Genomic DNA, 22814 nt, shown 5'->3' with positions numbered 1-22814 from the left:
TGGATTTTGATTATCGTTATAATATCGTAAATCGCGATTTCTTTTGTCACAATAATCGTGATATGACATTTTCATATCGTCCCATCCCTACTAGGCACATATGCAGCCTGACAGTGGGTTCGAGTCCCGGTCCGGACGCATGCATGTCTCTCCCCGTCTGTCTCCCTTGTTTCCGGTCTATCTACTCTGATACTGCAAATAAAAGGCCGAAAACCCCCAAAAGATATCTTTAAAAAAAAAAAAAAAACGACACCCTTCCCAAACTATTAGTGAAATAAATATGATATAAATATATTATTTTCAAGTGGCAATTTTCCATTAATAGGTTTTCTTTATTATATTTGATAAATGTTGTAATACCCTACCTGTACATATTTTGTATACATATTTTATGGCACTTTCTGCCTAATTAAATCTGTGTGCGTGTGCGTGTGTGTGTGTGTGTGTGTGTGTGTGTGTGTGTGTGTGTGTGTGTGTGTGTGTGTGTGTGTGTTAGGTAATTAGGTAACAGAGTTTCTACAGAGAGGAGCATTATAATTAACACTGAGACATTTATTGATTATTTTGTTAAGCAATCCTTAGAATCCAAGTAAAACGTATAAATATAATAAGATTATTATTATTTAGATGACAAACGTAAGAGCTAGTTCAACCCTCAATGTCCATTGTAATTAGGAACCAGAACCAACAATAAAGACAAAACTGAGAATGATAGAATAAGTAAAGCAATATTTGTTGAATATTGAAAATGTTTTCATGGAGCTCTTCCTCAAATACGATGTGGCCTCATGATAAACATGTTGGAAATAGAGAACCTCGGCAGAAAAAAACAGACAGACTTGAACCAGTTACCTTGTGTTTTCCTTGAAAAAATGAATAAAGTAACATTCTCTTCTCTTGTGAAGTAACAGGTCAATTTTAATGCATAGACTGACTGTGGATAGCAAAGCTATAGCCTATGGTACAGCATGGCTTTATGGATTTAGTGCATAAGGGCTCTCCCTAGTGGACCTATGCTTCCACTGCACTAACAAGAGACTAGTTAGTAAATGTCAAACCCCAAATATCTTGAGAGCTGAGAGATTAGAAAGAAAGGCTAACAACCTGAGCTGAAAAAACTATTCCGTTATTACATTAAGACCGTTCCTTTTATGATATAATCTCCATTAAAATGTATAGAACATTTCATGCAGTGACATCTTGAACCAGCAAGCAAGCTGTAGATTACAGCATAAATTATATAATGTAGCAAAGCAATGAAATTTAACAGATAAAGAAAATCCTCACTTTTGTCCTGCCTATACACATGTATGCGTTTGACACACACGCGCGCGCACGCACACACATATAGAGCCAGTTTTCAAAGAGTGATGTTGCAACTGATCATTAAGCAACATTTTCCAGCTCAATCTCCCCTTGAAACAGGCCAATTAGTGGTCAGGGTGCTGATCCTCTGCCACTGGGCTGACAGACAGTAAACCTGTGTTCTTAATGAGCCAAGACAGCAGTGCTTGTCTGCAAACAAGCAGGGCGAGTCAGGTACAAAGGCACTGAAATCACATCTCTCTCTCTCTCTCTCTCTCTCTCTCTGCCTGTCTCTAATGCACAAACACGTACAGTACAGACACACACATGGAATACATGCCCATTGCCCACTGCTATACACAAACATGTGCGATTGCAGTCACAAGGCACACAGTGCAAGCACACACATACATGCAGATACGCAAAGGCGCTTGCATGCAGCACATGGCACACACAAACACACCACCTTGCCACCCAGCTCTGTCCTCAAACAGGACCATATTATCAGCGTCCCAAATCACTATTCACTGGTCCACAGTCAGACCACAAATGGATCACACCTAGCCTGAAATACATAGGCCTACTGTACAATGACCCCAGTTACAGTACATTGTATTCCATAGTTGTGTTCATTGTAGTTAGGAACAGGAATATTTGTTATGGGCTGTTTCCTGTGTGTGCGTGTGCGTGTGCGTGCGTGCGTTTCAGGGTCCCTGGAAAACACCAACCTGTCGAGGCAGGATGGAGCTGAGGGGTGGGGGAAGGATGCTTCCAGCGCCCCAGGGGACTGGAGGATTACTCTGGGCCATTTGGCTGTGTCTAGGCCCGGTCCCAAATAGGTGAGGAGTCAGGTTTAGAGATGGGAGACTGTGTGTGGGGGCGATCAGGGCTTATAGGGGATATTGCTTTAAAAGCATCTTGGTGGGTGTTCTTTGTGCTGTCTGTGTCTGTCTGTGTCTGTCTGTCTGTCTGTCTGTCTGTTTTAAGTCCGATTCATAGTACTTCTTTGCATGATGGTGTCGTGCATACACATTTATGCTCATTGCTCATTGTTTTTTTTATCATGTAGGTTGTGTTGACCAAGGCTCATATTTGAAATATTTCCAAAAACATTGTTTTATTTTGTTCTGGTTTGATGCCTTTGTTGTATGTTTCTCACTGAAAGACGACAATGGGGATTAAATCAATAAAACGAAATGAAAACACACAAATCAATCAAATAAATGGTGGCACCAAAGCAGGCAAGCTTACTATTTAGTTTTCACTGGATTTTTTATTTGTGTTCTGAGCTGTATTTGGGGAAATAGAAACACACTCAGTCCGTTATGAGGCTCAAATACAGATCTCTGTGTTGTCGTCAACATTTTCTAATCTTTGAAATTTAACTCCTTCGCCGTTTTCCAAACTAAAAGGCAAAAAGTATTTCAAAGATGTGTGACGGCACGTTATTTACTAGAGCGTGTTATTTTTGCTCTGAAGTGCAGTTTTAGGCAAACAGAAACCCAATCCAATCCGGCAGGGACTTTGTGTGTCTTAATAAAGTCCTAATCAGTGGAGAGAAGGAAGTGCTGTTTATTTTCTGTTACACTGGCCCTGGGGCCACACAGATTTCAACCCTTTTGGATTGTGGCTTTCCCTCAAAGGCTCTTATATCCCCCCCAAAGCCTGCTGAGATCTTAAGACCCCCTCTCTGCCCTTGGTTAATATTTGTGGTGATTCTCCTCTGTTGCACCAGCTGCATTCATGGAATAGTCCCTACTCTGTAGCTATTATTAGCTAGCACTTCTTGTCATTATGCATCATTCTAGCAACAAAAAGGAATGTCTATGACCGTTGTTGCCCTCTGTATTGAATTGTTAGTTAGCTATGTGCGATTGTGCGTAGCGTAATGTACCATTAAATGTTAAAGTAATGTGATTATGTAAAGTCCTTAAGTAGCCCAAGAAAGGAATTCAGTATAGATTTGATGCAGGCTAAAGATACTGCTATATTACTGAACTTCACTCATGTTGATATCTCCATCTAGTGGCCAGAGAGGTTCCTACATCCCTGACAGAGAGCCCTCGTTTGCTGGACAGTCCAAAGGGCAAGAGTCAAGTCAACTGAATGATTTCAAAAAATATCTGGGTGATATTTTATTTCATATGGTACCTGTATGTTGAGGATCTCAATAAGGAAATGAAACAGCCCGCTGCCCAATTATCATTGACTGTCACTGACATTCATATCAAGGGCAGATTTGTCTGTTGTTTGCACAGGGAACATCCTTTCAACCAAATGTGTTTGCTCAAACTCTCCAGACATGTGGGCCAATGACTGAAATATCAAACAGGACAGCAACACGCACGCACACGCACAAACGCACGCACGCACGCACGCACGCACTCACATTCAGGATTCAAAGATACACAAGCACGATCATGCTGCCATTCATGGACACATGCAGATGTGAGCACACACATGTACACCCACGCATATGCAAAATCACACACTGGAAGTCACACTTCTAAATCATATTTGAATGATGTCTGATGAATGATAAATGATGTCTCGTGTAGGTGCTGTAGGTTTCATACCAATATATTCATTGAAAGAGACAATCGATAGAGAACGGCAGAGGGACAGACACAGGACACTTCATGTCACTCACTGAAATTAACAGATTTTCCAAGCTGGCAGCATTACCTTGGAAAAGCAGTGCAACATAGTATATACTAGGTTTTAGAGAGACAGACAAAGAGACGGAGACAGACATGCAGCGTCAGACCGATGTGTCCTGTATAGTCCCAGGACGAGGGACAGAGGGAGGTGAAGTTTACTCCTGTGCTATGGTGGATCTCATGCAATTAGAAGTGTTTACTTATACCATGTGTCTCCTTCTGTCTGGCTCCAAACCTCCACCCTCCCTCCACCATGCTGCCTGCCTGTTCACATCTATGTTTGTCTTCTGTGTTTGCCAGTACCACTCAAAGGCAGTGCTTTTTCAAGTTTCTTAAGGAAAGAAGAAACTTTTTGGTTTTAAGCCACAATTAATTTTTAGGACACATTTAACCACTTACAACCTGGCGGCGTCCTTATATTGGGCATGTCGTTATAGTCAAACATGTAAAAAATAAATGTCAAAATTGCAAAAATAGCAGATCTACAACATGATGTGTTATCTGCTTGTACAATGCGTCCAGATCTGTTACTTTCACTATCCTTGGGTACTGCCCCGGACAAGACCCGGCCACAACAGCTCTGCCAGTCGGGCTCAGCTACAGTATATTGGCACGGTAGGTTGAGCGTCGGTTTGCCAAGTGGGAAGCTGGGGTTCGATCCTAGCTCTGCAAGAATCACCACACTTGACCTTCACACATGAAGTAAGTACAGTATAGGGCTAAAGTGGATAACTGAGCAAAGACACTATTTAACATCAGAATCCTATTTTACACTCACACACTTAAACACATTCACCCACATGGGGGCTCCCAAGTGCAATCCCAGTCTTCCACTGGTGGCCACTGGGAGCTGCCCACCCAGTACAACCACAGTCTTCTACTATCGACCACTGGGAGCTTCCCAGTACAAACTGTCTAGTAACGTTGGCTACTGGGAGCTGCACAGTATAAACCAAGTCTTATATGTCTATATTATGTGTCGCTTTTCACCCTTGGGCATCTTACTGGAAGATACATTAGATATTCATGCTAACTTCCACACATTACACATGTAGTCACATTCAATAGCCTGGCTTCTTTAATGAATATACAGTATATAGAGGTGGGCTATGGATGAAAATACTACCCTGGGTGCTAAATCTACCACAACATGGTTTGACTTTCTTATTTTGCCTCTACCCTGGGACATGGATGACATTTCAGATTTTGTGTATCTAGAGCCAAGGATGATATTAAGCTAATCTGACCATACTCCTGTTTGCTCTGGGGGATTTGGGATGCGAAGGCAAACAGCGCACACAGCGACTCCAGCTAAGTAACGGAGAGACTGCAAGCAAAGTCGTGCGAGGCTAAGGCACCCGGTTGTTGGCTCTCTGTGTGGGGTTGGAGGAATATTGTCCATGATCACACCTCCTGGTTAGGATTACATGTTTCATGTTAGATCCGTTTACAAAGTTTAAACGTGTGCGCTTCAGCGGCAGTGAAGTTTGACCTTACCATGGGACTCTTAATTCTCACCATTTTACTTCTCACTAGCCATTTGATAACAGCAAATCTGTCATATCTGATCATATAACATACCGGTGTATGCACACTAGGGCAATATATCGATATTATATAAATATTGTGTTAGATAGGATATCGTAATATTATTATGGCATAAGTGGTTTTCTTCCCCATGGTTTTGTTATTGAAAAAAATACCTAAAGGAGTGCAAATCCCTAGCCTCCTTCAAAATTGGTATGAAAAGTCACCTTCAGGCGGCTGCTACTCAAGACTTGTAAATAGACTAAGTCCCCATGTTTCCACCCCCCCCCCCTTTTTTTCTCCCCTTTTTCTGCTTTTGTAATTGATGTTATCCTATGTAAAGTACTAAGTTCTATCGGTCTGTCTTTCAATGTTATATGAGATACATAAAGTGGTTCCTGTGTTAATAAGCCGTAAAGCTTACTAGGGTAAGCTTTACGGCCTTTTAGTAGACCATGAAACTGTACTTTTTTTCTATTGCAAACTGCTAATAAACTCTTCAATCAATCAAAACATCTTGATATTTTGAACCATTTTGCCCATCCCTAATACACAGCCTTCTTACTAGCCAGTAAAAAGTCTCTCATTTTAGCTGAACTGAGTACAGTACAGTAGACCTATGTATTTCAGGCTAGTGTGTGATCCATTTGTGGTCTGGCTGTGGACCAGGGAATAGTGCTTTGGGACGCTGATCTGTGAGGGAGGACAGCGACTCCAGGATGAAATATTTCTCTCTGGATGTTCAACAAGGGAAATATGACTCACCGCATGCTAGGTTTGATTTGCCTGGTCACACCGCAACCTTGAAACTCATTTGCTCAACACTTTGAAATACATCATGATTTATTTAACCACCAAAATATTATTGAGGTGACGTAACAAATGAGTGATCTTCAGGACCAGTCTCATTATTCATTGAGCTTTCTAGGCCTCGTTGTATTCAGAGATGCATTGTCAAATTATCAAGTTTCACAGTATATACTGACACACAAGGTAAACAAAAGGATCTCACGCTGATCTCAAGTTTTAACCACTTAAAGGGATAAGAAAAAAAAGATATAATATATATTTATAGAAAAAGTGATTTTGTGTTTCATGGACTTTTAAACCATATACTTCATTGAAAAGGGTCTACAATTTCCCCCTCCTTTTTCACATTCTTGTATTCCTTTTACTGAGGTTAAAGTTAGGAATAGGTTTAGGGTTAGGCATAGTTTTACAGGGATTAGGTTAAGGAATAAAGGTCCTTGCACACTGCTGCGTTTTTTCGGCAGAATATCGGAGTGAATCCCGGAGCATGTAAAAACAAAATCGTCCACACATTAAGACATTCACGATTGCACACTGCTGCCTGTTATTTCATCCATATATTTTTCCCCCCACTTTCTGCAGCTGTCTTTGGCCTATTGAGCAGTGTTCTGTTCTTGAAACATTTATAAGGAATGCCAAGAATTTGTAAAAGGCTTGCACACCTTGCAGTGAGAGCTCAGCCATTGTGCACGACTGGGTCTACTGAGGTGTTGGAGACAGCTAGTAATATAGTTTGGCAGAAATATGTGATAAACTGACTGATCACAGGACAACTATGAACAATCATTGTGTCTGTATGAGGCCTCGCACACTGGGCAGATATTGCATCAGATCAGATCTCGTGCCCGGGGGGTTGATCGGTGATCATTTCAAACGACAGCGATCCTCTGTCTTGAATTCGGGCCCGGTATATCCCGCTGTGCCAAGTGAAATATCTGAGACCATTACACATGAGCCAGATATCCTGGATGACCACCCCTAGCGATCTCGGGTCAGAGTTGAGTGGGGAAAAAGTTTTATTTTATTTTTTCTGGTAGTTGATTGAATAAAGAAACAAGGCTCCAGCCTCGGTTCTCAAACTATGTGTCCCGACCCAACGTGGGGTCGCGGAAGGTGCCATGGGCTCGCACATTGACGACCATACTACTGTGTATAACGTCTATTTGCCCTTCAACTATAAAATATATATTGTTTTTTATGAGACACGCATTGTAATTAGGCTATGCTCCCAAATCCATTTTATTACCTTCTGTTTGCATATGCAATGAGTCCTGCAGTGCTGCCAATCTGTTGAAGGTGAAAATCATGGAGGTTTTTTTTGCGAGGTGAAACGCCATCAAAAGCCACCTCGAAGATGCAGGTTGGAACTCAGTTATATGGAGCTCAAATTAATCATTACATCATTGCGCGAAACTAGGTCAGATAAATAATTAGCGCATCAGTTCCAGGTGGTGGTCCGCTCTCAAAAGTGGCCAAGCTTCTCATCATTGAGAATGCTTGCAGGTGTGCATGTTCAATATAGGAAATTGCCCATTACATCAAAGTGAGCCTTTCTCGGCACTCAATAGGCCAAGTTCATTGCCAAGCTCACAATGCACTGTGCCATGGCTGCGTCTATAGAGAACAGATCTGTTATTTTGGGAACATAACCATGCTGCGCATTTTGATGACCAAATAATCCTGTGTGCACTGTAATATTACGTGGGAATGATATACCTTTTTGAACATTAGCCTAAATTGCGTGGTGTTAATGAGTTGTGGTCATACAACACCAAACAAAACAAGAAAAAAGACCGCACGTAGTAAAAAAGAAAAAAAATCCCAAGGAATGTATGTCTCTCTGACTTTGAGTATGATGACATTATATGAATAATAATGTGGCATATAGCATCAACCAGCATTTTAACGGCAACCAGCCAGACATTAAACAGACATGAGCTTAATCAGCTAATAGCAATTATGAATGTCCAAACCTCGCCGTTGTGGGCATGCAGTCGCAGAAAAAAAAAAAGTTTAACCTCTCGCTTTTTTTTTACTGTCCCACCACCTCATCCAAGCATATAGAATAGGGACAGGCCTAGGTTCCTCAATATCATTTAGCTGGGGACCCCCTGGAACTCCCCAAGGACTGGCGGTCCTCTTTGAGGACCAATGAACAAACTGACAGCACGAGAGGCGCAATGATGTGCCCGCAGCCCGTGCGTAAAAGTAAAAAAAAAAAAAAGGAATGCAATGGAATGTCTCTGACTTTGAGTATTACATTATATGAATAATGTGGCATAGTAGCATCAACCACCATTTTAACCAGCAACCAGCCAGACATTACACAGACATGAGCATAGGCTACTATGTCGTCTATATAGCAAGATATGAAGAGCAGAAGAGAACTTCAATTCCGATGTGACTCCGCGTTGGGCGTGCAGTCGGAGAAAAGATGATTTGACAGCCAACTCCAAGATGATAGCCCAATCAATTATCTTTTATAAATATAAAAAATATATATTATATATCCCCATGTGTTGTCGTTGGGAAAGGCTTTCGTGAGGTGATAGAATACACTGCATGCCTTGTCGCCAAATGACTGCGCAGAAGAAAAAAAGGAAAAAAAAAGAACGCTATAGGCTATAACGTTTTTGAACAAGTGATTACAACATTTTAGGGAGAAAGTAGGCTAAAGTAAAAAGTAAGTAGGCTAATAATAACAAGAATTGACACAGTCAATATATAAGCTGGTCAGATGAAAAAAAAAATGTTTTTTGAAAAGAAAAAAAAAATGTTTTTTGAAAAAAAAAAAGTGAAAAAAATGTTTTTTGGAAAAAAAAAGTTTTGAAAAAACTCGGGCGTGCTCAAACAACAGTAATAACTGCGTATTACCTTACTGTACTTTACTGTACTGTATACTGTACCTCACTGTACTGTACTGTACATATTCTGTGTTCTATATCTATGAAGTCTGTGTTCTAGATCTATGAATTTTGTCACTCCCCCCCCCCCCGTGTATGTGTGTGTGTGTGTGTGTGTGTGTGTGTGTGTGTGTGTGTGTGTGTGTGTGTGTGTGTGTGTGTGTGTGTCTTTTACTTATAACTGAGTACATCTACAGTGCAGTATTGATACTTTTAAGATACTTTTAAAAAAACAAGTGTAAAACATTTGAGTACTTTTTCCAACAGCTACTTTCCCCCATAGCCTGGAGGACTCCTGCTAAGTTTACAGTTGCCATATAGCCTATTACTCTATAAATCTATCTGTGATGTCTGATTTTACTAAAACTAGCATGCTTATTAGGCAGTAGTGGGAAAAGTACTCGCATTCTTTACTTAAGTATCATACAAGTGGAAGACTTGTATTCAAAATTTACTTGAGTACAAGTATAAAAAGTATTTGTATTGAAATGTACCAAAAGCAGAAAGTACGCATTATGCAGAACTTAATGTAACCAAGGTGTTCAAATAAGTGTATTGATTGTAGGCATTTTCCAAAATCTTGTGGTATTTCACTGCTACATATCGTTCTAAATATATGCTTTCTTGTCATTTAGTACAATGAATGTGTTACCGTGTCTCTAGAAATGTGCTCATTATTTGTGAAGATACTAACTGTAATTCTCAAAGACTCGCATTGGTTCATTCAGCACATCGTTTTTGCTCTGTTTCATTTGATATTAAAATGCAACTCGAATTAATCTACTGTGTGGACACTGATCAGATGACAGGAAGAAGCAGCTCATCAATGAATGTACTTTGTGTTGCTTTTGTAAATTGTGTAGGGTACGATATTTTCATGACTTCACACCAAAGCCCATATCATGGTCATAGAGTTAAATCATTGACAACTTGCATACTCGTTCAGTTCATATGTTAATGCAGATGGTATGCAGATGGTGTGACACATCACCTACTACAGCCTACAACGATGCCCAGGGCAACACTGCATATTGTCTATAAATGGCTCACAGTTTAAATAACGTACGGTTTATTTGGACAATCATCTGTAACAGATGAAGTATAATTAAATACGACGTGATTAACGTTTGTTTGACATCCTCATCACAATTACATTGGATGCATCGCGTTGATTAAAGTGAATGGCTGCTATAGTTTTGCTAGTTTTCATCACCTAATCACCTTCCTTTCATAACCTAATCTCTACGTTTAGAATTGAAAGAAGAAAAATAATGTTAATGTTAGTATGAAGCTAATTATAAAGCTTAAATGGATGATGATGTCAACAATGACTTGTGAAAATCAAAGAATGATAGCCAATCTACAAGCAATCATACAAACATTTTGTACTTTGATGCCAATACTTTTGTACTTTTACTCAAGTATAGACCTCTCTTTTCTTCTGTTTCATTTATCACAAGCAGGCTGGCCACAGGCACCGCCTCAGTGTGAAGGAATGGTGCTCCCTGCTGGACAAAATATGTCATTACAGCAGTACAGATCTGGAGGGCCTGGCCAATGGATCATGAGCTCGGTGACCATGTGACATGGACAGCCAATCTGCAAATAGGTCCCCTAGGTCCCCTAGGTCCCCTGAATGTCTCAGGACAATGTAATCTGTTTAAAGAGCTGGTCCTGCTGACCAGCTAATAATAAAAGTGTAGGCTATTCTATTGTGAGGTGACAGAATAGCCTACACTCTGCGCAGCATAAAAAAAAGGGAGGAGGATCTGGCTTCATATAATCTGAAGCAATCCCGTGTGCTCATTCAGACGACAATAATTGTAAAGGATTCCTACCCGATGACCCGAGAATATCAAGCTTTTTTGATATTCTCGGGAGAGCCCCCGACGAGTCCCGAGATCATAAAAAGCTAATTAACATAATCCGATCGTGTCGGGGTACCGTTCAAACCCAAGACCGAGTCCGGGGCCGACCGAACGATTTTCCCGGGGGATCATCCTGACAATCGGCCCCGGGGAATCGGCCCCGGGCTCGGCCCAGTGTGAATGTTTTTAGGCTGTGGGCTATCCTGAAGGGAATAGCTTATCATGCCGATTCCATCATTCAGCACCCCAGCACGCACTTTACCGATGCAGTGTGTGTGTGTGTGTGTGTGTGTGTGTGTGTGTGTGTGTGTGTGTGTGTGTGTGTGTGTGTGTGTGTGTGTGTGTGTGTGTGTGTGTACTGTAGATGTGGCTCCAGTATTGCTAGCAAAGCAAAGCATCATACTGGGCCATTGACATATAAGGAACTTTATAACGGTCGGGATAATATGCCACTGCTTTTTCTACGTCTGAAATGATTGTCAGGATAGGATGAACCAAATTCTCTTTATCACAAGTGACAAGGTCAAAAAATCATCTTCATTGGTTACATTTAGGAATACCTGGTGCCGACCATTCCAAAGTTGTCGGATTAGATAATATGTACTGTAAGCTATAAATGTAACTCTCCATATACTGTAAATGGTGTATTTATATAGTGCTTTTATCCAAGGCGCTTTACATAGATTGTGCATTACATTCACCCATTCACACATACACCGATGGCAGAGGAAACAATGCAACCTGCTCACCGGGAGTATGGAGTTCAGAGTCTTGCTCAAGGACTCTTCGACATCAACTCAGGGGGAGCCCAGATTCGAACTGGGAACCCTTCGTGCTCTGACGACGGTTTCTCTACCCCTGAGCTATGCCGCCCCACTGTATGCTGTTGCCACATATAACATTCTCTCTCAATGTGTAGAATAATGTGTATAATTCACCATTCGTCATTATTTGCGATTTGACGATTTGTACATTATTATGAGGGTCGTGGACTAGTTCATACCAAATTGGAGTTTCTTGAAATTAAAAAGTTGAGAAGCACTGGGATCAATGCATTTGTATGGAAGCACCATTTCTTTGTTTGACTGTACTGTGGGATTTGGATGACATTTCAAGTACTATTGTGTGTCTGGTGCCATTTGCTTACCACTTTATAGTCAAAAACACAAAGAAGCTTGATAAACACACTCAGGAATTTCCCCAAATCCATGTGGTTCTGGAGGGAGGGGGGGGGGGGGGGGGTATAAAGAGATGGGCGGGTTAAGCAGAGCAGGTTTTAGAGATAAATCTCCTTCATGCAGTCACGCTTCTAAACATCTTCTCTAGGTTTGTGTAAACATACTGAGAACCCTGCCACCACCACCACCACCACCACCACCTCTTCCATACCCCCACTTCTGCCCCATCTTACCTCCCTCTATACATCACCTCCAAATACCCCTTCCTCCTCTCAGCCCAGACCAATGTTAAACGCCTCTGTTGACTCACCACTGGCAAAATGAATGGGGTGAAAGATGGAGGGATTGAGAACGAGTCTTGAGAAGTTTAGTCAGGATAGGTCGCTTCCATTTAAAGGCCATACACGTCTATTTGTGACTTCTCACCATTAGCAGAGATTGTCTATAGTTTAGTAGATCTCAGCCTATGTTTTTAAATGTCATTCACTGCCATCATGTTGAAAAGGTGTGCAAAAACACTTGAGAGTTGCTTCTGTATACTGTGCTGTATTCATCTTTTGAAAATCACTACGCCATTTATTTGATAATGTACCATCATGACCCACATTTTAATAAGTTGCACCTTTCAAGCTAAAATTTTAAAGTTTTAGCTTGAAAGGTGCTTTTAATTATACAGTTAGTGTTTCAATAGCTAAAGTTGACAAACATTTTCAGGTCTATATGGACCTGAACAATGGACAAATTGTAAACAAACAATATAAAAAAAAAAAAAAGAAGAATGAATTATTTTATTATTGGAAGGGTAGTCGTCTGAAGATTAGTTTATTATTGATGCTGCATTCTTGTGCGGGCCTCCAGTGAAAAGTGAAGCAAAAATAGAAACAAATAGCACCAATAATAGCAAATAGAAATCACACCTAGTGTGAAGTGAGCGCTGCTATTATGAGTTCATTTATTAAGCATCCCGCGAAGCTTAGCCAATGTGACCCTGGGTGTACAACAAACTTTGAGAGCTTTGTGCCAAGATGTAGGCCAGATGTAGGCCACACTTCAGAGCCCGGACATTTAGTAGGCATACAACAAACTTTGAGCGCTTTGTGCCAAGAGGTAGGCCAGATGTAGGCCAGATGAAGGCCACACTTTGCGTCCTGGACAAAGCCAGATGTTGGAGCTTAGCGCCTTCTAGGAGCACCACTAAAAAATGCGTCACTATGGTTTGGATAAAGCTCTCTGGAATACCAGGTTGAATAATAGCACATACATGAATACAGTACATAAATTATAGTCCCAGTACAGTATGCGGCTCATGCATGCAGCATGAGAAGGAAGGTTATCTTGGGTGTGTGATTTCTTCCCACGCGTGTTGCTATAACGTTCAGCAGAAGCAACCAGAGAGAAGACAAACAGTGGAGCGCCTTGATCGAACCTCACACCTAATCTCTCAATTACTACTTTACTCCTGCTCTCAGACACAACATAACACAAGCTTAGGGTTGTCACGCAAATAACACTGTGTGCTCTGTGTGTGTGTGTGTGTGTGTGTGTGTGTGTGTGTGTGTGTGTGTGTGTGTGTGTGTGTGTGTGTGTGTGTGTGTGTGTGTGTGTGTGTGTTGTAATAGGCATGTGTGGGTTGTTCTAATCCAGCTCTTTGTTGTCTGTTTCTGTTGCAACTTATCTCTGAAATACCGACACTGTTTGATTGACAGGTTACAAAACACAAAACATATGGTTTACATTCCCTGTGTACATGCAGCTCAGTGGGTAGAGTGTATGTTAACACTGCCACAGTTAGCAATCCTTTCCCAGTGTTTATCAGTAGTTTACAGCATAGAGCAATTTAGGCACCAACATTGTTAGGTTTAGGTTCCATTAGCTCAATAATGAGCGTATGGATACTGTGGTGTGCGATATTGTATGCAAGGCGATATATTGTATTTTAATCAAATTTGAGGAAAACTACATGCATAATCATCTGTTCCGTAGAAGGAAGCCTTCATTTTCTACAGAATTGACCAGCGTTACATTGAGCTGTGAGCGTTGCTCGATTAGATTTGCTAGCCTACCCAATGCTGTAGCTTCTTCTTCCTGAGTTGGGCATTGTTGCTACGGAAGAGTGAAATGGCTGAAGGTACAACAATTCTACCAGTGGGTGCCCGCTGGCCTAGTGGTCCAGGCGCATACCACATACTAGGCTATGATGCCTGCTGGCGTCGCCCGGCTCGATTCCCGATCCGGACGACCTTAGCCACATGTCATTCCCCATCTCTCGCCCCGTTTCCTGTCAGTCTACTATCCTATCAAATAAAGGTGTAAAAAGCCCAAAGATCTTTAAAAAAAACACTGCTACCAGTGGTTGAAATCTTAAACCAATGGTTTTACACAACAGTATATAAAGCATAGCCATGAATGCATGGAAACCTTTGGTGCATTCTGAGCAAAGAAATAAAAATAGTAAAAGAAAAGTAACTTTATAGAGTATTGCAATGAGAAATATCAAGTGTATTGATATTTTCATACATCCCTACCACTGACAATGTCAGTAGTAAGAGTGGACACTGTCAGTGTATCCTACTGAAACTGACAGTAAATTCTAAAGCTAGCTGCTGTGTCAGACACAGCCTGCTGATGTCACAGCCTCTACCAGGCATTAGCCACATAATGGCCAGGATTTACTGATAAAACAGGAGCCTACGTTGGCGGTCCTCAGTGACTTAAGCGGGGTGTTCTTCCATAGCTGTTGGGGGTTATACAGTATATCTCACTCAATCCTGTATAACTGACAGTGTCTTTCTCTCATTCACTGACTCTCTTCCCATCTCTGTCTCTCTGTTCAAGTGACTCCATCTCTCCTGTCTCCTGTTCGGATTGTCCTTCCTATTAGGGAGTCGACTAGACCAATGAACTGATCGCGATGATGTTGATACCATAGTTTCTTTGTTTCTTAACAACTGATTACATGATTCTCTAAACAATATAAAACATGGGCGTTTTTGAGGGGGAAAAATGTATTGTTATTAATCTAACATGAGTTTGTTTCCTTTTGAGATGGGAAACAAAGATCCACTAGATGGACATCATACACTGGGAGGAAAACACATTTGTTTAGACATGGATTTAATTCATTCATTTTTGTAAATTTCATTCATTGTTTTTATAGGTAAGTTTAGGCATGACTTCAATACAGCAACTAAAGTGCCATCCGTATTTCATTTATGGAAAAAGACATCAGTTAAGGTCAGAAATTGTGATGGATTTGTTGCATTTGTTTGACCGTGATGGCAACTCTTCCACAGGTGACTGAGAATGTCATTGCCGGATGTGATCTGACTGTCAGCAAGAAATACCCCCATCCACAGGGCACAAGAGATCCCTGAATGGATTATGAATATTAAGTGAATGATGGTATCATGGCCTTCACAGTCCCCAGATCTCAACTCGATTGGACAACAGGATTAGGTGTGCACTGATATGTAGACTCTCAACCACCAAAATGCCAAATGAGTGAACATATTTTGTTTTAATTAATATGTTCCATCATTCCAATGGTGTTCCAGTTATTTTGTACAATTTCCGCCACGGTGCATTAGCACCACCTAATAAGTCACTTTCTGTTGTTGTTTTTCCTTTGCTTTGTCGGTATACTGTACTACATCGCAGCTCAGTAAGGAGTTCACAACTAAATATATTATGCACTGAAAAAAATGTTTTTGTTTTTTAATTTTTTGTATATTTCCCCAAAGATTCCCTCGTCTCCCCTCCTCCTCTTCCATATTGAAATTGCACATCATCCTTCTGTTGTTTTTCCATCTGTTTGTTATGGAGTGTGCACCACAACATAACTTAATAATTAAAAAGGAAATCTCTTCATCCCAATCTAAACATTGGGTAAGGCAAGAATCCACTTTGACATTTTTTTCCCCACCCGGACAGGTCTTTAAGCTGTGTGATGTTATTTACCAGCTCTGGCATATCTGCTGCCTCTCAGCGATCTATACGCATCTTTTGATTAATGAGACACATCCGACATCCCACTCTCCGTCTAAAATCTAGGGGTATTTTATAGGCAACACTAATTAGCTGACTCAGCAGTTGGTATGTATGTATGTATGTATGTATGTACGTACGTACGTACGTACATACATGATGTATCCTGTGTGCATTGATTAGATTGATGCCCATTCCCCCAACCAGGTTCCATAACACCCAGATAGTTTGACCCAGGCCAGGTGTGACTGCTTAAGCCACAGTATAATTTATAGCTGTAGGCTATATAGCCAGCATTACAGAGACTGTCAAATCAAAGTTGACATTTCAAAGTTGTGAACAGTTGTAATCAGTGACAAAGGGCTTTCAGACAGTACTGTACTGAGTTTACTCTCACTATATCAGTTCCATGTAGTGCTCAAATGTCTTCCTCTTAGTTCATTTATTGATTGATGTTTTTCTGAGTGAAATGCAATGTGTTATCCCAAGTATGTTTCTTGTAAATCATTTTGCTGATTTGGATTGTTTTCTATATTGTTGTGTTGTTGTTTTTAACAGCTATATGTCTTGTGAATCATATTCCTCTTCCAGAGCAATAAAGATTAATTCAACAGTTTTTTTTCTCTCTCTCTCTCTTTTCGCTGCAGAGAGGAAAGCTCTCTGAAAGAGTTTTTCATCTCTGATTGATTACACAGAGGGAGAGACCAACATTTTTCCTTCCATTTTAAATAAAGATGCAGAGAGCCAAGTCTCTTCTTCTGATCTGAATGAGACTCCAATAAAACAAATTCGTGAGACAGCTTCACAAGGAGACGGTCCCAAACCGACCTTTTGTCTTGGTCCTGACAGCCCACAATGTTATTTTAGCCTTTCCAGTTGACTCTCCATTCATTTTATATTAACATGACCAAACCAAACAAAAGCTGGTAAGCCTGACCGTGTGGTGCATTTATTTCTTTACAGCCCATGACACAGGTACATATGTGGTAGATGCCTGCTGCTGAAGGCTAAATGTGTTTCATTATAACAATCTCCTCACATTATCTGAATGTCATCCAGTTTGAGGAATAATATCCATCATAAATGTACAGTTTCATTCATCTTGAAAATAATGACTGACTTTAACACAGTGTATATAAAAGACAGCACATGGACAGTAGCAGTTAATAGAACACATTCACACACAACATATAATAATAACAGTACTCCTTCTGCGAGGGAAATTCAGTATTTTCAGCACAAACCCAGCTGATTTGCTGCCCACAAGGAGCGTGTGAGCAAATAGGGGTTAAGAGTCTTGCTCAGGGACACACATCGACATTGCTGGCCTGGCCTGAAATCGAACCTGGGACAACCAGGGACTCTGGTACCCCAGGCAGGCTCCCTAACCATTCAGCTATGGCCGCCCGTAATACAGTACACTACAAAGTGTCTCAAATTTGTTAAAGTAGATGGTAATTCATATTAAACATATACTACTACGTACTGTTCACCAAAATGTTAATGCAGAATAATATATAGTTTTGAAAAATGTAATGTCTTCATGTTGTAGAGAGATGCTGTAGTAATGGCCTAGAATATGTTCTTGTAAGGGTAAGGTGAGATCGGAACGCCATCTAGTGGCCGGCCAATAACAATCTGCTGTTAAGATCAAGTGAACATGGCAAGTTACCTTGCCATTTTTAAAAGTCAAACATGCATGTCATTGCCAGGTACATATGAAACTTATAGGACCAATCATCCAGTTCCGGAACATAACTATGCTGTGAACAGAAAAAAAGATCAGCATGCGGCGTGCGCAGTCTGCGCACACACAGAGAGAATTAACCACCTATCTTTTTATTTATATAGATGTATTTTACACAGCCATTCTGATTTAGTGTCTTTATTTATTCTGTTTCACCACAGTTAAATCAATCAATAACCACAGGTCAGGGGGGTCATCAATGTGTCCATACATGGACAAATATGCCCATGGCAAGACCATATCCGTGGCACATTTTTATTTTGGAAAAATGAAAGACCTTTATGTTTTAACATAATGAACAATGTATGACAAAGCACTGACACCCAATTATTGAAGTACCAGGTTTTCTTCAGAATAGGTATGACACTTAATTCATGCAGAAATACTATCATTTTAAAATGTGTGGTATATTGTCATAGACAATGTGGCACATTCCACTAGTACAGTGGTTCTCAAAGTGGGGTCTGGGGTGTTTTGGAGCTTGTAGAAATAGAAGGTTGGATGTTTTTTAATTTATTTTTGTAAGACTCATACACAGGATGCACTCAAAATTATGTAAAACTATTCATGCAGGTTCTGAATATTAATCTCAACTGCATGCATTTCCAAACGAGTATCAATAGAGGCTAGAGCATAAATGGTTTACACATTTGAAACTCTTGAGTTTCAAACTCAGAGCTCAGAGATCACAGAGTAGTGTGTAAAGGGGAGGTGTAGAGCGACATCTAGTGGGCAAAGGCTGAAGTATTGTTTTTCTGCTGAATGTTCTTTTACGTTGTTTGCTTGATTTGTATTTTTGGTAACCCCACCCTGAGGTGACATGAGCGTACAATACATGCATGTGGTTCTTGGTCACTTCAATTATATGTATACTATACCCTGTCACAACTTCAACAATAACCACAACACACACGCTGAAGAGTCACATCAGCCTTCGATTCCAAAGCCAGAAAAAGTCACAGAATATGTTTCATTCAGTCATTGAGTCACAATATGGCAACAATAGAGCAACAGCTTGAATCACAATCATACACAACAGAACATATAGCACAAGATGGCAACAATAGAACAACAACACAAATCACATGAGTACACGCCATATGATACAACACAACAAGCAGTAGCAGCAAAGAAAACAACTTCACCTTGAGACGTCTTTTTTTTCTCCCTCTCTCTCTTTAGTAACCATGATGGCCCACTGGGCTTTACTCATTGTAGAGCCCCCCTCACCAAAGAAAGAAAGAAAGAAAGAAAGAAAGAAAGAAAGAAAGAAAGAAACCCATAGACAGAGGTGTTGCCACTTGCCACCAAGCCAATCATATACCAATACATCCACCCTAATTCACAACCTAGGTCCTAGTATACATATACTGTACCCTGTCACAAGTTCACCAACTAGTATACGTAAACTGCAACCTGTCACAACTTCAACAACAACACAACATAATATACATAGCCTAGTATACAGTACATTGTACGTATACTGTACTCTGTCACAACTCACTACAGGTCCATGCCCCAACCTCAGTGAGGGAACATAGGGTTGAGGGAACATAGCCATGATCCCCTCACTACCTTCAACAGCAGCAACAACACAACACAACATAGACAGCACAGACGGCAGCAACAGCAGCAGCAAAGAAAAAAAAATCTGGTTCCTACCCTGAGATGTCTTCTTCTTGGCTTCATCAGTTGTTAACTTGTTTAAGTGAGGGTCAAAGCAGGGTCAAACTTTGGATCTCATGGACTAAAGTTGATAGGTGTGGGACGCCTCGGCCTGCAGCAGGGTGTAATCTATACTAGTAGACTTTTCTCCCCTCCTCTGATGGCCTTCCTAATTGCATAGTCTACGACTTTAATAAAGAGGAAGGGGGTGTCCAACTCCTCACTGTTGCCATCTTGGGTCATCACCTCGGCTCTTGTACCTGTGTATTTGGCTTCTATGGTCCGGAGTATGTTGGGAGAGACACCATAAGCCTTGTATATAAGAAAGAAAGAAAGAAAGAAAGAAAGAAAGAAAGAAAGAAAGAAAGATTACTGTAAATTATGTCATATAATTACTGCTATAACGGTAGAATTGCACACAAAGGAAAGTGCAATGTGTTTTGATGTTTCTTTTAAACACACACACATTATGTTTTTTTAAGGTCTTGTAGAAACCTGAAATTCAGCAAACAATTGCTGATCTACAAACTCCGGTCAGAGTTTGTAGATCGGCTATTTTCGGCAAAGAGATTTCATGGAAAAAAAAGTGTGAACCAAGTACAGAGCCCTGGGGGAATCCGGTCAACACTGTAATGTTTTATTTGAGAGATCGGTCTGTTGAGCTACTGTACTTCCATTTCCACTAGATGGCAGCAGAGTCACTGACACTGACAACCCAACAAAACATTGTGAACATAACCTGCCCATAATTCACCCTTTGTTAGCCTTCCGGTTGGTCCCTGACTGACCAACCAGCAGGCTCTATCTGCCTTGTCCCGCCCTGGTTCCGCCTTTTTTATGTTGAAAATGCTAAAACATAATAATACAAACATTTAAAAACATGCTGATTCACTATGCTGCCACTGAGCAGCTCCATTTTACTGAAACCATGTTTGAAATTAGAATTGAGCACACAGAATAACAATACGAAGCAACGGAATTAACATGGTAGTGGATGGAGTGTCCCACTGAATGTCCCACCAAGACACAGCAACCAATGGGTGTGGAGAGGGGCAGGACAACGGGCGGGACTTGACAAAGGGTGAATTGAGATCCCTGATGTCATCAATATTAACCCCATAGCTTGGAATGCCCTTATATGGACATATTGTGTGAGCCTCATGTGGTCTATATTACATAAGACATAATATGATGTCAGACGTCACGTCAGTCATATCATATCAATATTTGGGGAAATATTTTGTCCACATTTTGTCCAACATAAACAACCAACTGCAACACGAATCACACTTGCAAATTAATTCTGTTCTGTGCGAATTCCGTCCTGCTTGAGGTCGCTTTTCGCCCTTAGGGCGTCTTACTGGTAAATAGGCCTATAGTCTATAATGCCCTTTTCATAGCAGTAGGCCTACTAAGTATATAGCCACACACACACACACACACAAAATGTGCTTTAGTCCTGCATGTTTCGTCACAACTTCTCACAAACATAGCTTATTACAAGTTACAACATATTTAATTCACATTAAGGCTGCTAACATAGCTAAATATTGTATCATGATTCAAGACTACTGTTTGCTTTACAATAATATATCTAACTATTAATAGTAGCCTAAACATGAAATAACACAACAAACTCTATTCCATGAAAATGGTAATGCTAAGGTAGCAGCTAAGCTAGCTAACTCACCCAGCATAGAGTATCTCACCTGAATAATTATCCACTCTTTTGGAAAGAAAATGACCAATGCAGTTTTGAAGATAATTCATTCTTTCTTGACGTGGTAGTTAGGCTACTCTGTATTTGACAACGCTGACAACTCTGTTGTAGGCCTACTACCATGAATGTAGTGTAACGTTTTACTAAGGTTGTTTATTTCACTGTTTCAATTATAAATATAAAGGAGTTTGTAAACATCCGTGTGTCTCGTTCAGGTGTGAGGGGAGGGGGCGGGAAAATCTGATAATTAAAGAGCCCTCTTCTAGTTTAGGGCATATCCCCCACCAATAACCTGAATTTACGTCTGCTTTAGGTCTAGGACTATGCTAGGTAGTCCAGGTAGTCACCTTAAACTTTAAAGGACAACGTCACCACTGTTCAACCTACCGGTATCGTCCTCACTATAATAACTGATAAAATGGCATTTTTCCCTCTCTTAGGAGGGCTGTGCGAGCAGTTCAGAAACCCTTCTACTGTGATATTTGTTACATAATAATGATATGCACTGTAAATCTGTCTGTCTTGAGGTAGGCCTATACTTTTACTTTACTTGAGTATTTCCATTATTTTAATACTTCCATTCCATTCAGAGGTGAACCTTGCTCTTTTTTATGCTCTTTCCATTTTTGTGACAAATTGCATGAAAGCATCAATATAGGCCTACAACATTAAAGAGTGGGGAGATTGTGGAGCTGGAGCGGTGTTTGTTATTAAAACCTAGAAAGCTTTCTTCAGTGTGGAGCAAAACCAGCATTGCATTGTATTGCTGGTGTTGGTCCCCTGTGTTTTAAGTTCAGAAGACATTTGTTCAAAAGTTTTCCAGACCAAGTACTGAGCGCATAAATTAACATAACCTTTCAGAAGTTTGACATTTCTGTAGGCCTATTATAAATCCTTGGTTATGTCATGTGTAATATTCTAATAATTTGAGAAGGATATGCCATAAAAATCTTTCTTCTTCATCCAGTAACACTGCCCAATATCGGAACTTCAGATGGTGTTGGTGCTGTAAGCGAGTGCATGAAATGGACAGTAATAAAGTATATTTAGGCTACTTTAGTGCTGCAATTTCTTTATGCAACTGGGCTTTACTTGAATATTTGTATTTTTGGACACTCACTCCATTACATTTCAAATAGAGCGCTTGTAGATCTGCTATTTTCACCATTAATAAAAGCACATACTTTTGGGGGCCGTATGCGGCCCTTTGGTTCACTCTGACCGGCCCATTGAAGGGCAAATTAAAAAATAAACACATTTTCAAATTTTACCTCATGCATGGACTAAAGCTGCATTTCTTTTATCTAGAAGTTTTTTATTCACGTACATATGGACGCAATGCGTACATCAGCACGTGTGCGTGATCATTGGATGTTGTCTCAATAACAAGCAGGTGGTCAGACTGGTCACAAGTCAAGACGACCTGCCATATACCTTACCCATCAAA

The 22814-nt window shown here is 40.5% G+C and overlaps 1 protein-coding gene across 1 annotated transcript in view; it reads left to right on the top strand.

Moving 5' to 3' along the window:
- tmem265 (transmembrane protein 265) overlaps positions 1 to 22814 on the top strand; it is a gene marked incomplete at its 3' end in the record, with an annotated part of 435019 nt that overhangs the window by 34077 nt on the left and 378128 nt on the right. The gene's annotated exons all lie outside the window — the stretch shown is intronic.

This window comes from Nannobrachium achirus (assembly GCF_963921795.1).
Source record: "Nannobrachium achirus genome assembly, chromosome: 17".
Taxonomy (NCBI): Eukaryota; Metazoa; Chordata; class Actinopteri; order Myctophiformes; family Myctophidae; genus Nannobrachium; species Nannobrachium achirus.
The sequence above is the reverse complement of the archived record's forward strand: the minus strand, read 5'-3'. Positions and strand labels throughout refer to the sequence as shown.